Source organism: Thermobia domestica, chromosome 15 (genome assembly GCF_964235325.1).
Source record: "Thermobia domestica chromosome 15, izTheDome1.hap1.1, whole genome shotgun sequence".
NCBI lineage: Eukaryota > Metazoa > Arthropoda > Insecta > Zygentoma > Lepismatidae > Thermobia > Thermobia domestica.
The window spans coordinates 33,936,647-33,958,420 of NC_137468.1; positions in this window are offsets into that span (position 1 = coordinate 33,936,647).

Consider the following 21,774-nt stretch of genomic DNA (forward strand, 5'->3'; position numbering starts at 1 on the left):
CGAACCACATGAACTCCCGCCGGGAATCGAACCCGGGTTTCCCACGCCAAAGGCGCGTACGCTAACCGCTTAGCCACGAGGGAGCTCTAAAAGCAAAGATGAACAGACACTCTTTTCAAATTAGACCGAACTAAAATAATGTTTCATTTCATGTGCCAGATACCATAAAGCTAACACTCAGTAGAGGGTTACGCCCTCTCAGTGCTTTATTCAGTCCCCTCGATTTCGGGCGTACGGGCGACCAGGGGTATGCATGGTGGCGCATCTCTGGTGTGTGGGGTCCCTGGTTCGATCCCAGCCAAGTAAATTTATGGTGGACAACATCATGTCCGCAGGTTTTCTCGGAGTACTCCCGTTTCCTCCAATATTCTCATTCCACCAATTCTACCATAATCATCACTTGCATTAATCATCGTCTCCCTTAGCCTAAATGGCATACCGTGGGTGGGATGTTAAACTGAAAGATTTCATTTCATTTCTATTTCGAGGGAAGGGGGGAGAGAATCTAAAGCTCTAGGGGGAGACAGTAGTGTCACTTAAATGTAAATCTATATCTTTTACAATTTGGGGGAATTATAGAACTTGAGGGAGAAAATTTTCCTCCTAACATGCCTGGATAATACTGCGCCCTCTGGTGGGAAACTAAAATAAGCTAAATTAATGAACACTTTCATGGATACACAAATTATACGTATTCCCATGTCGAATTTAGCATAACAACTCAATAAAAAATAAAATAAAATTCTTAAGGGGCAAATATCCTCCCTCCCACACACAAACTATTTTCTTTTTTAGCACTACATTCGTTTAGAAAAAAAATGAACGTTTCTTGATAGGCAGTAAAATCAGAATTTCGATTTTACCAAGCTATCTGCTTGACTTAAGATGCTTCTGCCATCTGTTGCCTCCTGGTTGAATTACATTGCTATGCAAGTGAGAGGATGATTCGTTTCTTACTTGAATGATGATGGATTGTCCGTTTGCTTGTCCCTTGCTTCGCAAGATCGATAAACACTACATGAAGAAGGCAAATTTATCGTATAATAAAGAACAGGAAATAATGGGTGCTGTTTATGTTTATTCAACGTTTCCAGATTCCCATTCCATTTATTGGCTTGCGAATTATGTAGGTCGATTCTCTTAAGAGACGTTACAGATTTTTTTTTTTTTTTTTTTTTTAAAGTTTTATCAAAAAGCTGTAATTTGAACAAATCACAATGTTACAATTTTGACTTCACAATAACTGAACATTAATACTTTTAAAGAAAGTTATGGATTATCGAAATTTTTTGAGACCTTTTTGAACATAATAGTGGCGTAGCCTGTGTGTTTTACTTAGGAATTTGGATCAAATCTTGATTGTTTTCAGTTACGAAGGAAACAGACGTTTTATAAAATTAGCTTATACGTTATTTAAAAACAGAAAATACTATTATGAGACATGCGATGTGCCAGAAGTATTGAAGGCTAGGTAGGTATTTGTTGCGTCTTAAATAAATAAATAAATAAATAAATAAAATCAATTCACTAATATGCAAAGCCATGTTCAGATCAAAACAGGAGGATTTATCATCCTACAGTCAAGAACATTTACTAAAGAGATTTAAGTAGGGCTCTGGTTTACTTTCAGCAAACCACATTTAGGAATATTTATATGTAATATTCAAACTTTGGATGAAAAGACAAATTTATATAGAACAAATATCTGCAGGCGATAGAATTAAACACAAATTGGTTCAACTGTATTTTAGGTTTATAAGTGTAGGGCTACTTGTGTAAAATAATTACAGATTCTTTACGACTGATAAAATAAGTGAGCGCATATGAAAGATGACTCTATTAGATACTATTTTCCACCGGCGATGTATTTCTGCACCGTGTACAGAAGCTATATTTTGTTTACAAGTGAAGCACTACTAGTGTGAAACCATGAAAGGTGCTACTGAAACTCGTATCATTGCCAAAACCCACTTGTTTCCACTATTCTCGTTTATGCGTACACTCACCGTCGCTGACGCGCCTGGTCCCTTGGACGCATCCCCCCGCTGTCCGAGGGCTCACTACCTTCGTCCTGCCCTGACTCTTACTTTATAGTGACCATCTAGCACAGGTTGATTTGTGCTTTTTGGACTGTAGTTTTTATGCCATACACCCGGACGCCGTATTTATCATATCAAAAATTACTTCTGATGGCCCCCTTGAATTTTATCTATGCCAAGTGAGATATTTTCATGTTGCCCAGCGCAATTATTTAGGAGATAATAAGAAGGCAATTAATGAAAGAAGTATAATTTTTAAACAATTATCTCGAGTTATGTGCTAAAAATTAACCAGCAAGTTGAATATTTTTAAATTTAAGGTAAACTTCATTTCAGAAGGAAGTTCCTACTCTTAATAGTCCATTGGGTACGGCCATGTTTCTAAAGCCCGTTCCATAGTTATCCGGAGCTTCTTACTACGCATGTAAGCGTATATAATCATCCGTAGCTACACTGATATTGAAATATAAGCCGTTTATGAGATATAATGCCCTCTATGGAAGAAATAATGTACTACAAGGCTGCTGTGAAAGAGAAGATTCAGCACTCGCCCTACAATCCAGATTTAGCAGTGCAGCGTTGTCAACAACAGTGTGTGGAGTGGAGCACTGTCATGCAGTAAGCGAGCTCAACGCACAACGACTGATTCAAATAACTGCTTTCAACGAACTAGCCAGAGTTGCCAACCTCTGTGAACAAAATTATCGATTTTCTTCTTTGAAGTTATCATATATTATAAAAAAATATATCATATATTCGTTATGCGCGTGATCATTGTACAAACAAGTATAATACTTCTAATAATAACAATATTATATAATTAAGTTATCTGGTAATTTTCGGAGTTTCGAACTCCAAATCGGCGTCATATCATCACTTTTTAAAAATCCTTATTAAAACTACTCTGAGCAACAACAATTATTAAATGTAAATGTAATTTAATTTAAAAAATGGATGCAGAGTTGCCATTTGCCAATTCTCAAATCGTTAACTATTTATTTTACCGGAAATGACTGTTTAAAATCTCACTGTGTGTATATGTTTTATAATTATCTAATGCACATTTAGATTTATTTGCACGTTAAAAAAATTGCAAAGAGGTGTAGGTTAGAGCGGGGGAATTGGGTGCAGAGGGTAATTGGGTGGAAAACTATTTAAAAATTTATATTTTGCATTTCAGTATATTTTTATGGAATTTAATCACACTAAAATTTTGGGTGAGTAGATGTTGATCAGAAAAAAAAGCTTAGATAAATTTTGAGGATGTAATAATGAAAAATAAACTGGTTTGGTTGAGGAATGACATATTTGAAACCGAGTTTAAGTTTTGTATGTGTTTTGGTATGAGTCATTTAGGGGGGCAAGGAGGGACAATGCCCCCTAGTAGTAAATTAGTGATAAACGCGAAATTTTACTTGTATCAAGGAGTCCTGGCCCCCCTTCCTTAAGCAAAATCTGAAATGACGCTGCTGTTTGAGTCACAATAAATCGCGTGTCTGTTAATATTTTTAACTCAAAGTTTTGACCGTTTATAGTTTTTCTCGTATGCGATACATTTTGGATTAAGTTCACAGGACAATATACTGTGCTATAAATAATAACTAGAAGGCTTGAAAAGGCATTCAAATATCTTTGAGGTTTAGAAATAGGTTACTCCGTATTTTGCGTAAACAAATGTATAATTTTTCTCTAGGCCACATAAAACTATTAGTTTTTAAGTGGAATACAAGTTATATACACCAAATGAAAGCTTGAGTTTTCTTCATTTACACCCAATTATTTCCACGGGTTTATGTGCACCAGAAATGGCTTTAATCACTTTTGGAAATCAGACAAACAATAATAAAAATGTTGCAGCATCAAAAGTAAAGATGCCAGAAGCTTACCACTACCACAGTAGGTGCAGAAGAACTCAGTTCTTAAAAGCTAGAAAAGTATCTATAATCTGTGAGGAAGGAAAAAAGTTGACAAAAACATACATCTCAATTCCCTCCGTCTACCCTACTTTCTGAAATTATAGTTTATTCACATATTATCGCAAGGACATTATGGTATATAGCATTACGATATAATTATCGTATATCACGATAAATAATCGTATCGTTGGCAAGTCTGGAACTGACGTAACTATAGACAGTTAAAACTCATAGGTCTTTTTCATAGATGGCATTATGTGCCGTGAACAGCTGATTGTTAGTGACGTAATATTTTAGACACAGGGCGGAAACTTTAGAGAGTACCCTCGTAGCTACAAGATATTACTTCCTGTCAACACCCCGTATGTTTGGATTTGAGGCTGCAAAAATCCGATCACCTTCTCAACAATCCTCTGTAAAGAAAAAGAAGAAGAAAATGAAGAGAAATATGGTCGTTGTTTGCTAATGGACTGTTGAAGTAGGTTTGTGTGTATGATTGGTCTCCGATTTAACAAAGACATCGAGGTAGCTTATATTTACCAGAAGCTATGTGGGTGTAATGGTTTGTGTTTGTCCCAGAAACTAAAGGTTATATGAGGTAGAACGGCGTCTCATCGAATGAGAAATGGGCCCCGGAGGTACTATGAAGAGGGAACGATGATAAAGGAACCGAACAGGAAGATCGTTTCACTAAAATAGTGTGTGTATATCAGTATTATGAGTATATAACAGTAGGAGGGAAAAAGTAAAGAAACCTAGTCCATTGGGTAAAATCTTAACAGATCGTTACGAACTCAAAGTTCCTAACATCACGTTTTTGTTTCATTTCTTGTCTTTGCTCCATAAAAGATGGAAAACAAAAACTCAAGAAAAAGGCTCGTCAAATGTTTGTTTTGGTGGTATTACACCGTATGGAACAAGAAAATGTGAATACTAGGCTAGAAGCCTTTCTAAATATTTATAGTGAACATAAATGGATTTCCGAAAAAAATACTGTATGTAATCTAAAATGGCGCATTGCACTTTCGTCTGTTAGACTTTTTCAGTCTTCCCGTTGGTCCAAGAGTAGGATTACCCATGAGACGAGACGAGACAGAGCTTTTCCAATGGAAACACTTTCGTAATTAAACACGACCTCCCAGCGTGCTTAATTACCTAATCTCTGTTGTAAAAGAAACGGATCCAACGAACATCTAGTGCACGTATCATCCTACGGACAACGAGGAAGGCATTGTAAGGATCCTCGATGGTGGAAGGCTACCAAGTATTATTTATAATAGCCAGCAGAATTTGTCACCATAACTAAAGACTGGCTACGTCGTGTCAGACCAAGGTAGAACAAAACGAAATCAGCGACAGAACAAATTAAGTGACAGAGTCTCCACAGCAGCATAGATCGCCATATTGTCTACAGCGAAAATGGAGCTGCGAAATACTTTGTTTAACACGTAAGGTTACAATACTTTACCATTTAGAAATGATTAATTGTTTAACACGTAAGGTTACAATACTTTACCATTTAGAAATGATTAATTGTTTAACACGTAAGGTTACTATACTTTACCATTTGGAAATGATTAATTGTTTAACACGTAAGGTTACTATACTTTACCATTTGGAAATGATTAATTGTTTAACACGTAAGGTTACTATACTTTACCATTTGGAAATGATTAATTGTTTAACACGTAAGGTTACTATACTTTACCATTTGGAAATGATTAATTGTTTAACACGTAAGGTTACAATACTTTACCATTTGGAAATGATTAATTGTTTAACACATAAGGTTACAATACTTTACCATTTAGAAATGATTAATTGTTTAACACGTAAGGTTACAATACTTTACCATTTAGAAATGATTAATTGTTTAACACGTAAGGTTACAATACTTTACCATTTAGAAATGATTAATTGTTTAACACGTAAGGTTACAATACTTTACCATTTAGAAATGATTAATTGTTTAACACGTAAGGTTACAATACTTTACCATTTGGAAATGATTAATTGTTTAACACGTAAGGTTACAATACTTTACCATTTAGAAATGATTAATTGTTTAACACGTAAGGTTACAATACTTTACCATTTAGAAATGATTAATTGTTTAACACGTAAGGTTACAATACTTTACCATTTGGAAATGATTAATTGTTTAACACGTAAGGTTACAATACTTTACCATTTAGAAATGATTAATTGTTTAACACGTAAGGTTACAATACTTTACCATTTGGAAATGATTAATTGTTTAACACGTAAGGTTACAATACTTTACTATTTAGAAATGATTAATTGTTTAACACGTAAGGTTACAATACTTTACCATTTAGAAATGATTAATTGTTTAACACGTAAGGTTACAATACTTTACCATTTGGAAATGATTAATTGTTTAACACGTAAGGTTACAATACTTTACCATTTAGAAATGATTAATTGTTTAACACGTAAGGTTACAATACTTTACCATTTAGAAATGATTAATTGTTTAACACGTAAGGTTACAATACTTTACCATTTAGAAATGATTAATTGTTTAACACGTAAGGTTACAATACTTTACCATTTAGAAATGATTAATTGTTTAACACGTAAGGTTACAATACTTTACCATTTGGAAATGATTAATTGTTTAACACGTAAGGTTACAATACTTTACCATTTAGAAATGATTAATTGTTTAACACGTAAGGTTACAATACTTTACCATTTAGAAATGATTAATTGTTTAACACGTAAGGTTACAATACTTTACCATTTAGAAATGATTAATTGTTTAACACGTAAGGTTACAATACTTTACCATTTAGAAATGATTAATTGTTTAACACGTAAGGTTACAATACTTTACCATTTGGAAATGATTAATTGTTTAACACGTAAGGTTACAATACTTTACCATTTAGAAATGATTAATTGTTTAACACGTAAGGTTACAATACTTTACCATTTAGAAATGATTAATTGTTTAACACGTAAGGTTACAATACTTTACCATTTAGAAATGATTAATTGTTTAACACGTAAGGTTACAATACTTTACCATTTAGAAATGATTAATTGTTTAACACGTAAGGTTACAATACTTTACCATTTGGAAATGATTAATTGTTTAACACGTAAGGTTACAATACTTTACCATTTAGAAATGATTAATTGTTTAACACGTAAGGTTACAATACTTTACCATTTGGAAATGATTAATTGTTTAACACGTAAGGTTACAATACTTTACCATTTAGAAATGATTAATTGTTTAACACGTAAGGTTACAATACTTTACCATTTAGAAATGATTAATTGTTTAACACGTAAGGTTACAATACTTTACCATTTAGAAATGATTAATTGTTTAACACGTAAGGTTACAATACTTTACCATTTAGAAATGATTAATTGTTTAACACGTAAGGTTACAATACTTTACCATTTGGAAATGATTGTTACATTAACACAGTAGTTCTCAACCTAATTCCTATCACGATTCCCATTTTATCACATTCTTTTGCCAGCGATCCCCTTATAATTTCTGGACTGTAATAAGCTTATGTGTAGATTTTTAATATACCTATAGCGGAGATGTTACGATATCTATCTATTTCTATAATAGTAGAATCCATTTCTTGTATGTAATGGACTGAACCGGACATTTCCGCACTAGTGAAACCACACCATGCTCAGGTATCTCAATAGTTTCCGATTTTAATTGTATTTCAATGTGCAGGTTTTGTTAAATTTATTTTTCTGGTATTTCAATATGCAATTCATTAGTTTCATGTCGTACCTGCTCCATTTAAATTGATTTTTAAACAACTCTGCTCCTGTTGAAAATGCTTAGTCGACCATGCCTATCAGAACAAAATTCAAAGTAATATTTAGGAAATATTTTTCGGCGTTAGATTCTAATTATATTTATCTTTTATGTTTATCTTGGCGACCCTCATGAAACCCTCTCGCGACCTCTAGGTTGAGAGACCCTGCATTAACGTTGAGTTGAGTTGATTTTGAGTTTATCGTCCCGTTCAGCAGCGAGGCTATATGAGACGTGGACCTACTGTTTAACGTGAAATCCGAACCCGGATCCGAATCCGAAATGAGCTCCCGCCGGGAATCGAACCCGGGTCTTCCGCGCCAAAGGCCCTGCGTTAACGCGTCTTCACTTAATTTTAATAAAAATCTCGGCTTATGGGTATGTCTTCCAACATTTTTCTAACAAATAGTTTTCATACGTTCTGCAAATCATAGCCAATCATTTTAGGGTTCAATTAAAGGTAGCATTATTTGTATAATCTTCTTTGACTTATCAGTAATTAAGTTATTATAATTTGGTTGAAAAGATTTCTTATCTTTTGGTCACTTATTTGTTTTCCTTTTATTTGTACTTGCTCGCGCAACTTTGGTTTAAGTTTATTAAACCATTTTACTATCCTTTGTTATGAATTTACATGTCATTAGAATATCGCTATATTATCTATGCATTTGTATTATGCTTTTAGCACCGGAATTCTAACTTCGTCCTAACTACATGACACTGGGAAACATGGCGAAACTGATTGAGATATTTATTGGCTGAGAAAAAACTGTACGATGACATGATGGACGTGATGCAATATACAGTGGCAGGAAAAAGTAAAAAGGAGTGAAAGAGGCTACAGGCACCAATATTAATAATTGTCATATCAAGAAGAAGTTATTATCCAAGGACCATAGGTTATGGAAGCAGTGAAGTACGCAAAGGAAGATTTACAGATTTTAACTTCTTCCCATCTTAAGATATTATGGAGAGATAATAGTTTACCATATTAAAATAAGAATACAAAAATCAACATGTCTTAAAACAATACGAACTTGGGTGCTTGAACCTCTCTCGATGAAATTTTGTATACGCTACTGCATGACAAGTAGAGTTAAGGGTCGTAACGATATTTTTTGACCAATTTTTACCCCCTCCCTCCCCCTTGTCACACTTTGTAACGCAAGACCGAAACTCTCCGCTCTTTTCATGAAATGCTTTTAGCTATTTGTTTTTTCACCAATTTTGCTTGTTTTAGGGGTTATTGCGATAAAATATTAATTTTAATGGCAAATCTTTTTTATTACAAAATGCTTGCATTAGAAATAAATTTATAGTCTATTTTTCGCCAACAAATCAAAGTATTAGAAAATAGTAGACCGTAATAATATTTTAACCCCATAAGGTTGTTTAATTAACCAGTCTTAATTCTTCGATATTACCTATTGTCGTTTTCGTAGGAAATTGCACCCATTCTTTTAGGTCACCGATGATTGGCAAGGAGGAAGTACCGCCGGAAGGAGTCGGTGAAACAGGATCCAAAGAACTGACTTCGACATCTTCTTCTGGGATCCAAGATGCTTTTGAAGTTCGCCAGTGTTGACAATGAAAAGATCTCGTTGACCACAGATTCGACGTGGCTTCACACGTGGAGGAGTAGGGGCATCGCATTTGTCAACAAGCTTTCGAGCATCTTTGGATTTCAGTACACCCCTCTTCAAGTTCTTCCTGTCCTAAATCGATGTCAGAATGCGAATAAACTCGATTTCTCCAGGAAAATTCAAATCTAAAAAGCAAAAAGTTCAGTACGAAATTAATATATGACGAATTCAGTTTTTAATATCTCATTTTGCTCTGCAATGTGGATCATTCCGTAGCTGGAAATATTACTTCACGAAAAAGAGTTTCTTCTATTTTACATGCAAAACTCCTTAGAAGAATAGAATGAATAATGATTCAAATAAAAAGCTTTTAATTATATTTTCAGAAGTAGCTATACGAGTGGGAAAGCGAGGACATTTGTAAGCGGTGGTTATGATCACTAACAACTAACTCCAGAGAAGCTGTACCGTAATTACAATGCGGCTACAGCCACAAAACTGAGTTTTATTGTATTGTAATACACGCAGGGTTCGTCACTAGTCATACTGGTGTCTAGTAGCATCTTTGAATGATTCAATTTATATAGGCTATGTGTTTGAAATTTTCGAAAATATAATTTTTTATTTATAAAAAAGAAAAGACTTGAATAAAATTATTTGTTTAAAACATTGGATATAGATTTGAGAATAAAAATTACAATAGAATAATTTACATAACGAAGGCGTGCGTAAACCACCTTCCCCCTTGAAACACTTCGTAACGCAAAGCCGAACCCCCCTTCCCCTTGCGGCGTTACGTAATGTGTGAACGACCTCTTGCCCACGAGACAAGGCGAGACCATTTTTGTGATGAGACAGCTCTTTCAATAGAAATAGACACATTTTCCGAGTCGAGACATTACTTTTGCGCCATCTCTTTGTGGATACACAGCTTTGAACTTTTAGCCTCATGAGCAACTATAGTGGCATTGCAAATGATGGAAGAATTCTTTGATGATGTTGATGATGATTTTGAGTGAGACATGTCTTAGTTAGTAGGTATGAGGAAAAATGAAAAAGTTTCTTCTTGCAAGTATTTGTTTGTACGAGAGTGGAGCCAGAATTGTTTGTTCCTTCTTAGAACTATCTGTCTCTGCCTCTACGTTTCTTCTTGTTTCCACAGTCTGCGAAACATACATTTTGCCTGATTAAAGCACTTTTGTAGAACCGCTTTCAACTTTCGTATATCAAAAATGTTGCTATACTTTTAAGTACCGGTAATGTTTTCTGCATTAAACATGTGACTAGTATAACCTGTGGATCAATTCCGCATCCTAACTGGCACAGGAATATGGATATATAAGTAGACCATCTTTGTGCACTCTCAAGCTGACAGTAATCAGCGATATTTTTTTAGGTTCTCAAACTATGCAACTAGTGTGAACAGGTCTTCTCGGGCTAGCAGCCAGGTAAATACTGTTATATCTTGCGACGTTTCGAGGGCTGACATCGTCCTCATCTTCAGGCGGATATGATGGTGCAATGGAGTGTATGGAATATATATATTCATGTATGGACGATTGGATTCTTCTGATTGGTGCTTGAAATGGCGGGATATGATTGGACTATGATTGGAGTGTTCAGGATATGATTGGACTATGATTGGAGTGGCGGGATATGATTGGAGTGTTCATAGTTTGAGGGGAATTTACCTAATCTAGGGAAATTTCGTAGGTAAATTTAGCAGAAAGGGAAGTTTTTCGATGAAAATTCTCGCGCTGACTTTTTTACTGATACAAATGCTTAAATTTTTCTTTGTTCTTCAGAAATAAACCAATAGAATAACAATAGTTTGTGTGTATGGGTGTTTAAAGTAGCATAATTTGCACCCATTCTTGGCTGGGTATATCTGTATGTACTTTTTGTATTAAAAAAAAGAAAAAGTAAAGGAAAAAATAGAAGCAATAAAACAAATAAATAAAATAAATGTGGTTGGCACCAGCGCCGGACTGGCCACGTTGGCTACTTGACGATCGCTAAGGGCCCAAGACCCGAGGGGCTCCGCAGGGATCACGAGGCACAAAATCTGCAGGCCTTGGCCGAATTTTCGCGATCGCAAATGCTTTCTTGAGTCTTCCTACCGAAAAAGTTGCGGAAGCGTAAGTTCGTCTTTCCGAAAGAAATCTTCTCGGGCCCCTATTGCTTATATCAGTACGGCCCCGTGAGCCAGTAATACCTCTACTCCGTAATCCGTAGTATACCTCTGCTACTTAGCAAAGGGTTCCTCTACTCCGTAACGTTAAGTTTATATATATATATATATATATATATATATATATATATATATATATATATATATATATATATATATATATATATGGGTGGTGGACCTTTAAGATCACGCGCCAAGGGCCCTCAACTTGACCAGTCCGACACTGGTTGGCAATTCCTTTAATGTAGCTAAATTAATTGCATCACATTACTTTTGTCATAGAAATTAGACAGTCAACAAACTAGGGAAAAGATTAGAAAAGAGAAAATTTTGTGTCGGCCTAGGGAAATTTTCTTAAGGAAACTACGAACAGATGAGATATCTCATACGTAGATCGCCTGTGTCTATTTCTCCGTCTGTCGAAAGCTATCAAAACAAAAATGGTAAGAAATACGAGATTATTTTTATTTGTATTCAGTACCTTGAATCTTTTATTAAAAATTTACGTAATACTGTTACAGTTTTCCCCCAGGCATTTCTGAATCCTCAATATTATCCACCACTCCTAACACAAAAATTACATTATGTTGTTGGTATACTTCCGATAAACCCATTGGAAATACATTATATACAGCGGTTGCAGTATCTTATCTGCAACGCTACACACACACATACATAGACTCACAGGTATACATGCTGATATCGTATAGCCGCAAAGCAGACGAAAATAATTCAATTAAGCTTTTGTGAAGAATAACAATGCGTTCGTTCCAGTTAGCGGTGAGTCAATATGTGCAAAACTAAAACTGAAAACCTCTGCATACAGAACTGGATGTTGATACATTACATCGCAGCGAAAGCGAACAACTCGATTTCATTTTGCAGACGTTGAAGAGCAAATAAAAATCACCGCAGTTTTTACCTCAGGCATCCAATAACGGTGTTGTTTCATAAAAGCTGTTTTTTCTACTTTCTTCTCTCACCCACGTTTATACCCTGGGAGGTTTCTCCCCAAAAGGGTTGTGGTTTGCATTATATTGCAGTATTCCCAAGGTCTTTTAGGTCACCCAATAGGAGTGTGGTATTTCAGTAAAACCTGGTCGGAACAGTTCGTGTGATACGTAGCAAAATGGCCATTGTTATGTACAATTGTCATGCATGCATAAATATACTTTACGATCAGAATACCCGTTCTTCGCACGGGGAGAACACGTTTCATTTTGGACATAAAGGGCTGTATTTAAATTTAAATGACATTGGTCACTGTTCGTCTCAGCGACCCCGAAAGCTATGTATTCGACACTAATATCGGTCATTTTCGATTGTTTATATATATATATATATATATATATATATATATATATATATATATATATATATATATATATATATATATATATATATATATACCCTTCCCCATCCCTCAAGTTGCGGAGCTGAATTTGGATTTAAACGTCATCGATAGTATCACTGTTCATTCTCAGTGGACCCGGAAACTATGGATTCGACGCTAATATCGGTCATTTTCAGTCATTGTTTATATATTTATCTCCTCCTTGCGCTCTCCTACGTTATACCGTCAAATTGAAATGATAAAAATTATCCCAGGCTCGAACCTCTTCTATGTTGAAAGTTTGATCGAGATCGGTCGGGTGGTTCAAGAGGTATTAAGTCACAAATTTAGGCACTTTCATTTTTATATGTGGTGTAGATTGTGTAGACTTATTTCTTTAAATGCCAGACACAAATACAAGACATTCTTTCGTATTTCTGTGCCCTGCTTGCTGGTTTAGTGGCTAGCACGCCTTTGATGCACAGAGTCCCGGGTTCAATTCCTAGTGGGAGTCTTGAAATTTGAACACATTGCATTTGTTCGGATTTCATCTTGAACTGTAGGTTCACGTCTCGTATAGCCTCGGTGCTGAAAAATGTGTTGCTCTGCAACCAACCAACCAACTACTTCTTCAAACGCTCATTCCGTCTATTCAACATGATAACATTCTGGAGTACCTCAAGGATCTGAGTTATCTCATTTGTGTATTGTGTTTGAAGATTCTCTATCATTATTCTGTTATCAGAGAAAATTACGCAGAGAAATAAAAGTATTATTGTTTGATTTGTTCAATATACGTATTTAGGAAACGTGAAAAATTGAGATTAAAAGGACTGGGAAAAATGTTCACTCCTCGTTGATACCCTTTACGATATTTATCCTGAAATGTTCGACTAGTCTGCCAATTTTTTCTGTCAGGTGGGATTGCATATAGCACAGGTAATAAAGCTCAATTTAAAACAAAAAAGCATAAACTGTAGATTTTACAATATTATTATTAGTGTTTAACGGAAGAAATTTTGTCCCAAGATGAAATATACCAATCAATAGAACTTATTGAGCTGAACACAACGATATTCTTGGGTGCGTTTTTAGATATTTGAGCTAGAATGGAAGGAAAAGAGGTGGGTGCGATTGACTAACAAAAGATACCCAGATGAGGTGTTTGAATTCCGTGCGAAACTGATTTCATACGAATTGCAGTGGCGGAACTAGAAGGGGGCAACCAGAACCCAGATTATAATAGGTATATAATGAATTTACTATAAACTTTCAAAAATACATAAATAATAGCTTATATTATTTTTGTCACTGAGAAAACTGGAGGGACCTGGATCCCTGGCCCCAGGCTAGAACGAATTCTATTTGAAAGGAGCAGAAGAAAGAACGCAAAATATTGCCCACTGTAATACGTGAGGGAAGGACATTTGCTAGTGTATAAATAAAGGGAAATTACATTTCGTTGCACGTGAACTGTCACACAAATCTTTATTTTTATGAATATGAGTGAAGTCATAGATTATATCCAAATATCTAAAAGAAAAGAAAGTGGGGGAAAAAGTTTTCATAAAAGATCTAAAGCTGTAAAAGAAAAAAGTTTAGAAATAAATGAAAGAGAAATTGTGTATCCTGTATAGTTCTTCCCGAAAGCACTAAATCCGTGAAGTTGTGTTAGTAAAAGAAAGAAAAAAGTGTGCATCTTCTTATTCCGTTCACGAAGTTCCAGGGCATCGCCCATCACGTCTTAAGCTTGATCGCATGATATCTCAGCGACTACATATCTCCTACCCATCCAAGCTTAGCTATACACTTATGATCCATAGCCCTTGCGTGCGTGCAAAAAGAAAAAAAAATCCTCTCGCCTCTCACCCCTTCTATCCACTACCACACTGGCACCGATTACAAAAATGGCTATGCTACCCGTGCTCGTGTGAAGCTTTTCCGTCTCATCTCTCGGCAAAATTTTATATATACAGCGTCTTATCTCTCATTCTTCCCCTTCTTCTGCTGTGGGAGGGGCAGGGAAGGAGGGAGGAAGTACTGAAAATTTAGTTTTTCAACTGTAGTCGACCACTAAACTTGTTTTCATTTTTATTATTTTTTTTTCAGCTGATGTAAGTGATTTTTCTTTTTTTTTTTTTTTAAGTAAAGATACTACTATTAGGTAAACTTTGGCATCGCTTGAATATCTAGGAGATCTTTAATAATAATAATGATACAGAAGCAAAATCAAGACGCTAAAGCATACACGCAGAAAAAAGGGATTAACAACGAATTTCTCAATAAGAAAGATGAAAATGAAATAAAAATCTTTCAGTTTTACGTCTCACGATTATGCTGGCAAGGTTAAAAGAGACGGTGATGATCAGAAATGAGTGCAATAGTGGAATGAATAACGTGGGAAGAAACGGGAGAACCCCGGAAAAAGAACATGAACACGGTGTTTATCCAGCACCAAGCACACTTGGCGCGAACTGGGATTGAACCACGGACCCCACGCACCAGAGGTGAATGCTCTACCACTGAGTCACTGTACCCGTCTTTTTCTCAGTAAGAAATAGCCTATGTTTAAATTGAAAGAAAATTGAATTCTTATGTTAATAATTTACATTATGCTTTTACTGCTTTATTATGCTTTGCTTACTAAAAAGATTGTGAAATTCTTCTAACTATACGGTTAGCTTCGTGGTTATAGATTCGACTTCGACTTCCTTGTTAGAATTCAAGTGGTTCAGAACAAACGTCAAATTATAGATCCATATTTCCCGTAGCTTCGGTGCTAAAAAGAACGTTTAACTCTAAATTTTACTACTTCCGGTCTTAACATAGAGATTAGAGCCAAGATTGGACCTATTTTCGGAACAGCACATTCAATTAAATAACACTTTCTTGGCGATTATTACCATTGTTTGCTCTGTGAGGATCAATATTAAAAACAGAAATGGTAGTGGATTCCAACCACTTCCGGTTTTAGTGGAGTGATAGTGGAGCGAGAAGGACAAAAGGAGGAAGATTTTTAAGATGTTGAATTCACATCAAAAACTACTTTTCGCTATCTTTTACCGTTTTTGCTTTATTCCTATTAACACTGACGCCGGAAATGGCCGATTTCTTCTACTTCCGGTTGGAATACAAAAATAAGAATGCAGTTGAGTTCTATTGTTGGGGTGCTGAATAAATCCGTGTTCAAAAAGTTTCAAGCTGTTTCTTATTTTTTTTTTTTTAATACTTGTCGACAGCACGGTCGAACGCGATTTACATGACTTTTCCATACCTATGCATAGGGGCGGACTGGGCATCCAGCTACCCGGTAATCATCGGGTGCGTCAACGCTGATGAATGGTCCAAAGTGATAAAGACGTAAGTCTCTACTTCTAGGGAAAATGTTTTGCTTGAAAATTTTACATTAATTACTACTAGTACTGTAGGTAATGGATCAACTCAGCAGCTAAGCCGGGTCGGCCGAAGTTTTCATGATGGATCAACTCTTTACCTAAGCCAAGTGGGCCAAAGATTTGATGATAGATCCACATTGTAGCTAAACCGGATGGGCCAAAGTTTTCATGATGGATCAACTCTGGAGCTAGGCCAAATGAGCCAAAGTTTTGGTGATGTGTCAACTCTGTAGCTAAGTCAGGTTGGCTAAAGTTTTGATGATATTTCAGCTTTGTGTTTAAGCCGGGTGCGCTAAAGTTTTGATGATGGATCCACTTTGTAGCTAAGCCGAGTGGACCAAAGTTTTAATGATGGCATGGGTGAACGCTGTAGCTAAGTGGGGTCGGCCAAAGTTTTGATGGTAGGTCGACTCTGTAGATAAGTCAGGTGGGCCAAAGTTTTGATGATGTTTCAATTTTGTGTCTAAGTCGGATAGGCTAAAGTTTTGATGATGGATCCATCTTGTCGCTAAGGCTAGTGGACCATAGTTTTGATGATGGATCCACTTTGTACCTAAGCCGAGTGGGCCAAAGTTTTGATGATGTCATGGGTGAACTCTGTAGCTAAGTCGAGTGGGCCAAAGTTTTGGAGATGGGTCGACTCTGTAGATAAGTCACTTGGGCCAAAGTTTTGATGACGTTTCAACTTCGTGTCTAAGCCGGGTGGACGTACTGATGATTTATCCATTTTGTAGCTAAGCCAGGTGGACCAAAGTTCTGATGATGAGTAAAATCTGTAGCTAAGTTGGGTGGTCCAAAATTTACCAGCACTTCGTGCTTATGTAGTATAGATTGGAAGTGTAAAATTGACCTAAAAGTACAAACAAACAAGAAAATGAAGGCAATTTGATTAAAAATTGTGTTAATTAAACTTTTGATGTTTGATTATTAAGCCATTTGTGGTTACTGTAGTGTTAAATGAACTTGCATGCTAACATTACATTCAAACGTATATATACACTCGTTATAACAAAAAAACAGAATGAACCAGACATTTATTTTTTTCTTTTTTTTACACTTACTGGGTGACACATATGTACGTACACAAAGAGAGAGAGAGAGAGAGAGAGAGAGAATGAACAAGAAAGCAAAAATCTATAAACAATTGAACCAAACTGTGAACTTCCAACATATGCACTTTTATTGTTATTATTATTGGTTTTACAAACCACAATGTGGACTAAGTTGAATTCCATGCAGAAAACAATACCGAAACAAATATTGGGCTTGGTAATAGGACATAAATGACGAAAATAAAAATAAGCAAAGAAATAACTCGGTATTTCACATTAAAACGTTACAGATACAGTGACGTACATTGCTTGTAGTATTTACACAGGAGAATTAGTGTACTATTCAGAACATTCTCTATTACGGAATAATGGATGTATTCAGATACGAATGAGCCTCTGTATTTTGCTGATAATAGAATTTGTTAGCCGCTTTCATTGACGTTTGTTTAGATAAATTTCAATGTAGATATTGAAGAGAATCAATACCTTTTTTTGACTAGTTCATATTCGTTGTATTGTTCAACAACAAAATTAACAGAAACACATCGCCAAATTTGCTGCCAATAGAATATTGTTAAAATACGTAGAATTCACAGAACTTAACACGTAAAATTTGGTGCCGTTGAAATAATAAAGTTTGATAATAAACGTTAAAATCTAGGGTAACAAAAGCATGGTGGCTCAGTGGTAAGGCACTTCCCTGTTATGTGTCCGTGTGAGTTTCTCCTGTGTGTGTGGGTTTACTATGAATTCTCATTACAGCAATTCTTTAGTAACACAGCCACACACACACACACACACACACACACACACACACACACACACACACACACACACACACACACACACACACACACTCTCTCACACACACACACACTGACGCACACGGACGCACGCACACACAAAGAATAACAGTTCTGTGCAGCGGACTCCAGAGGGTATAGATTCGATTTTGTTACTTCGAATCCAAATTTCGAAACCCCACAGAACCATCGATCGTGTCAATTTTCTTTTATGGGCGAAAAACTTGAACGATTTTGGATAGGCAGTGAAAGTGTATAATTATAACTTTCTTACAAGGCTGTCTATATTCTTTATTATAAATTAACTAGAAATGTTACAGTTTCGGAAGTATATCACTTCCCTCTTCGGACTACTACTCCAACTGAAATCATAAATAACCTGGGGTTTCTAGTTAATTTATAATAAAGAATATAGACAGCCTTGTAAGAAAGTTATGTTTAGTTTGTGTTTAAGATGGACACAAGGCCTTTTTATCAATATGTCCATAAAAGTGTATGGGCAACAAGAAAAAATATGTTTTCTTCCTATCTGAAATCGTCCAACTTTTTCGCGTATGGAACGAAATTGGCACGGTCAATTGTCCTGGGGTTTCGAACTTTGGATTCGGCGTAACAAAATACATCAAATCCATTCCCTCGGGTTTGCTGCACAGATGTATGGTTATTTTACATGTATATTTCTCATCCAAAATCGCTAAAGTTTTCCGCCCATAAAAAATAAAACTAAAAAATGACACGATCGATCGTCTTGGGGTTTCGAAATTTGAATTCTGTGTAGAACTTTTATTTATTTATTTATTTATTATTTTTTGTTGTATGTGTGGATAATAATCAATCACTTTCTTAATCAACCGTCTTTTTTAGCCTAAAGGGCATGCTCGTCATGTTACGCTTGATTGTTGCCAGTATTTCGTTGTAAATATACGCAATATTCTTAGACTATTAGGATTCTTGAAATCAACATGTTTCAGTGTTACACACACATTCTATTTTCCCTGAATAATGCTTTGGATTATCGACGTGGTTTTATGTGTTCTTAATCATTGAGATGATGTTCGATTTTCAGCTTTTTTAAAAAACTTTTCACAATAAACTGTTGACTTTAGGTTTAATTTCCGTTACATTCTCATAGTTTGGGTAACACCTACAACGAAAAGAGATAAGCGACGAAGATTTCTAAAGCACAAAAAAGAAACCTTATCTTAGATACTAAATAATTTATGTTGATGATACAGCTTTATGTAGCATTGTGCTGTTTGAATTCTTTTTTTGAAAGGTCCAATGATGTATCTTTGAGGTACACCATGTCGCATCAGCAAACGTAATATCAGCGCTTATCTTCTCGAATAGCAAGTCAATACTGTGGCGACAAGATTCGTGATTTTCTTTTAAATCTCGCGACTTGATAATAACTGTTCATCCAGTTCCATTAATCTCTGACACTATCATCATCATAGGTATTCTTCTATTATTGGCAGGCTTCAAAGTGGGAAGCTTCCATGTATTACGGTCTATAACTAATCTCTTCGTCTTCACGTAGCAATTTTCATTTTTAATAATGTCCATCAATTGTAGTTTCTTTCACTCCTTCACTTTTTTCTTGTTATCTTAAAGCGTTCGCCAGGGAGGCAGGTGGCTCAGTGCTAGGTAGAGCGCTTACCTCTGGTGCGTCGGGTAAGCGATCCCCGGCCAAGTGAGTTTGTGGTGGACATCATCGTGTCTGTGGGTTTTCTCGGGGCACTGTCGTTTCCTCCCGCTTTCTCATTCCATCAATTATTCCATCATCATTTACTTGTTTTAATCATCGTCACCCTTAGCCGAAAGGGCGTAATCGTGGGATGTTAAACTGAAATATCTCATTTAAAACGCTTCTCTTTTGATACAATTCATTCCGAATTAACATCCCTACCAGTTTCTCTTCTTTTTTAAAAGAGAAACTACATCTTAAATTGTTTTTTTTCTTGCTCTATTTCTAACACTTTCTCATTCGTTTCTCGTTCAACCCCAGCAAATTTTATGTTCTTCTCTAAACCCACATTTCGAAAAAAAAAAAAAAAAACTCCCGGCTCTTTCCATCGCTTTTGCATAATCTTCATGTTTCTGCCCCATAGAGAACAATACTTCACACAAAATATTTTATGAGTCTTTTTCTTAACTCTTTATTCAAGACTCCAAGAAAAAATATTTTTTGGCGGGGTGCTGGAGACCCAGGTCCGATTCCTGGTGGGATCGCATCCCACGTTAATCTATATGCCTACGTCTCATATAGCCTCGGTGTTAAAGTGGATCACTAGGTGTTCTCAATGCTATGTTAAACACTGCTTGAATAGTGCGGCGTTGCCAGATAGTATCGAGTGTTTACTGGTGCTAGATAAAAAAGAAAGTAATCATGGAATTCTGCTTGGCTACTTACTGGCGAAATTAGTTTTCGACTCATACCGCAATTCACAGCTAAGTTCCGCTTCTCGAACTGTAACGCTAGAATTCAAAAATTAAACGTACAAATTTGGCAACAACGCATTATGGCGTTCTGCGCAAGTTTCTTCTCAAAATCTACACAGTAAAAAATGGTTATGTTAATTCAATTCAATTTTAACACAGGGCAGTTGTTCCAGCGTAACTACCACTATGCGGTGTTAGTTCAACACACACCTCGCGGTAAGCGTTAATGAACCACAAAATTACTCCCTCAAAATATGTTAAATCGCCTATATGCGTAATGTGTTTACATTATGTTGAGTCTAAAAGAACACTTTAAACAAGTAAAGAAAGTGTACTCCAGTGACGGAGAGGCACGAACCACCAACCTTTCAATCACTAGCCGCGTGCTCTTCCGAGTTGGCCACGGAGACGATGAAGAAAGCGTCGCTTGTAGAGGGATAAATTCTTAAGGTCCTTTGAATTTGGCTAATCAGAATGCTCCTTTAAGCCCGCATATTCGACGATAACCGTTCGGGATAAGATAAAATCTGCTCACCATGTAGACCTAATTTTATAACAAAATGACGACTGTCTATTTATTTTATTTTATAGTTCTTCCATATTCACTTTCAAATGATCGGCGACAGTTGCCATCTAATAAAGTTGATGCGTTTGTTGCTTCTAGTACACAATCGCTTAGAAAAAGAAGCAATAAATGCATCAAATGTGGGAGATGAATTTAGAACACCTAAATGACACATGCCTAGCACATCTTGTGCTGTTAGGCTTTCTTCTGAAACGTTATGTAAAAGAGTTGAAAACACATCGCGCAGTTTGCATTTTAAAATTTTGCGTATACCTGGATTTGCTTAAGTATTTCTTTCTACTGTGTTTGTCTGTGGCTTCAATTCATAAGCCTTTATAGTTAGATGCCCAACATATTTGGCAATCACGCAGAAAACAACACCGAAGATTCTACACTTGTGTTAATTTAACACACAGGCTGTGTGTCATTTCAACTACCGGCATTGGACTCCACGCGTAACAATCAGCTGTGAGATGAGGTGAGTTATATTAGGAGTCTTGAACGTAGTTGTAACGAGGCTGTTTCTGTCCAATACATTTTGCTGCTTTTTATGATGAGTAGACCACATTCACATGTTTCCTTTATCCTTTGTATTAACATAGTTGTGTTAATGAATAGTCTTGCATTATTGAAAC